Here is a 2,499-nt window from a genome sequence, read left to right on the forward strand (position 1 = left end):
AAAGAGGTTGAGCTAACCTGGATGACTCAGGTGAGAACAAAGTACCCTGCAAGTGGAGAGAGGCTGACCTTGTAAAACCCTACTCAATGCCCTGAGCTCCTTGTTCCTCTTCCTTTCACCTTTGCCCATGCACAAATGAGAATGGCTTTCTGGGACTTTAGAAAATGTAGGTTTACAGCAAAACTTTGCCTCTTGGGTAGTAGCTTGTGCACTGTGAAAGCTAAATCTGAAAACAAGAACCACGACTAAGCAGGTAGGAAATTGCTTACAAGACTCTTTTTTTATGACTAAAAACACTGTCAGCAGAGTTCTGTTTTGATTTAATTGCTTTTCTAATCCCTTATTGTTTTATGACAGCTGAAATTGCCTGACTCGATGCCAACACACATGAACTACTAAATGGTTCCTGCATCTTATTTTATGGTCTGACCTCTGTTTTGAAATAAACTGCCTACTAAACAAAATAAGTTCCCTTGATTTTCTGATGACATATATATGTGTATTTTGAGAAAGGGAAGTAAGCGTGGCAGGAAATTCAGAAATCACGAAAGGAAAAATGTTATGGTTACTTTTTATTCTTTTGAAATACAGCAATAGACCTACTGAAACTCCTTTCCTGTCCTGAGCTAGTTTGGCCATGGGGCTCTAGTCTAGCCAGTTTATACAAAGCTCCAGGGTGTCACTGTGGATGGTGCTGGCAGTCCCCTCTTCTTCATGTGCTTCTCACATTGCCATCTCAGATTCACATCCAGATGGGATAGCTGGGGCGGTGGGATGATCTTGAGAGGCCCATGAGCTTTGCCATCAGCTGGTGAGCCCACAGAAAGCACCTCTTGGTCTTGCACAGTACGTCAGGCCTAGCATTCCTCCTGTGCCCTCAGCTCCCCACAGCTCCTGTTGTGCTGCTGTCTTGGCTGTGCACACTTGGGCTGAAGGTGTGCTGCTTCAGGAACAAACTTCTAAGGATGACAGAGGTTAGACTCTGCATTTGCCATTACATGTCCGTGCTTTCCAGCAACGTTGTGTCAAGAGTAATTGCCCTTTGTTGCCAAACTTTGCTGTCAAGTTCCCTCTTAGCTCTTATTACACAGAGAAAATTTCTCTTGTGTATATCCTCACTTGAGTGCTTGCTGCTGTTTGTGTGGCTGATGCAAGGTCGCTTATGGTACAGAACAATTTGCTTTCAGTGTGCAGTTCAGGGCATCAAATTAGTTTTACTGAAACTGTCTGAGTGCATAAAGCCAGGGCCAGAGCAGGGCTCACCAGCCTCCTGCTCTGAACACTAGGCACATGCATCCCGCACCCCTCGCAGCTGGGTGTCTTGCCCTTTTGCCTTGTGTCCTAATTCCTTACTCCTTTTATGTGCAATTGGCCATGATGCTATTTCCTGACTTGGAAAAAGAGAAATTTGGGCAATCATATTTTACTGCTCAGCATCTGCTGACCTCCCACAGACAGGAGGAGATCTCTTTTAGTATCTTTTTGCTGAACTGTGAAATAAATAAATAAATAAATACATACATACATTTGTGGCAAAAGGATTAAAAAAGAGGGGGTGCCTAAAAAAGCATTTGCAGTGATAGTAAGTAAAGGTAAGCAGAGATGCTGGAATCTCACAGCTGTTCTGCAAGCTACTCTTAGCTAGTGCACATACGGGCTACAGCCAGGATCCAGTGAAGCCTCGGGGCTTTCCAATCACCAAAGTTCTCCCTTCGAGGACAAAAATGTCAGGCTGTGTTACCACAAGCCAGGACATGGCCTCTGGTCTTCCCTCTTCTGCTGTGCCTGTTTGACCTGTCCCCCTTCCCATCGTTTCTAACTCAGGTGAGGCTGGGTTAGGTGTTTTCCATCTTGGTTTAAGAAAAAGGATGAATGTTTTTGAAAGGTTTAACCCCTTTGCACAGCTGTTTGAGCCATTAAAATATGAAAATACTTTCCCTGCAGTTGATCTTGTGAGACCCTGCATCTACCCCAGCCCTGGAGCAGTGAGGCAGCCAGATCCGGATGGGTTTTTTCTCTGTTCTTCCTATTTCAGAGTCGCAACGCTTTTTCTACGGCTGTCTAGGAACAGGTTTGATTTCCCAAAAAATTTATTTTGTCTGGGGGGTAGAGACAGCTAGTAGAGAAACAAAAGGCTTGTACCTCCCCGTCGGGGAATCGAACCCCGGTCTCCCGCGTGACAGGCGGGGATACTTACCACTATACTAACGAGGAACTGTACTGACGAAGTGCCTTCAGCAGTGGTTATATTCTGTTTGGTCGCTCGCAGACTGGTGAAGCCCAACTCGGACCAACCATGCTTCTTGGTTCGCCCACCCCGCCTCCCTCGCAATGCACCATGGGTTCTGTAGTTTTCTCGCCGTGCTCCCCTCCTCTCCGCGCGGAGGGCGGTACTACCCCTCCCAGGGGCCTCCCCTCCACGCTGGGCGGCGGGCTCTGTGCTGCCCGCGGTGGCCCGGCCGGGCAGGGCGGGCACACGGCGCGTGAGCGATGGCGGAC

The 2,499-nt window shown here is 47.5% G+C and overlaps 1 non-coding gene across 1 annotated transcript; it reads right to left on the reverse strand.

Annotated features, from left to right (window-relative positions):
• Positions 1-2,142: 2,142 nt before the first annotated feature.
• Positions 2,143-2,214, reverse strand: TRNAD-GUC. The gene has a single exon. It is a non-coding gene; the product is annotated as a tRNA-Asp (tRNA).
• Positions 2,215-2,499: the final 285 nt, after the last annotated feature.

Source organism: Corvus brachyrhynchos, unplaced genomic scaffold (genome assembly GCF_000691975.1).
Source record: "Corvus brachyrhynchos isolate BGI_N302 unplaced genomic scaffold, ASM69197v1 scaffold56, whole genome shotgun sequence".
Lineage (NCBI taxonomy): Eukaryota > Metazoa > Chordata > Aves > Passeriformes > Corvidae > Corvus > Corvus brachyrhynchos.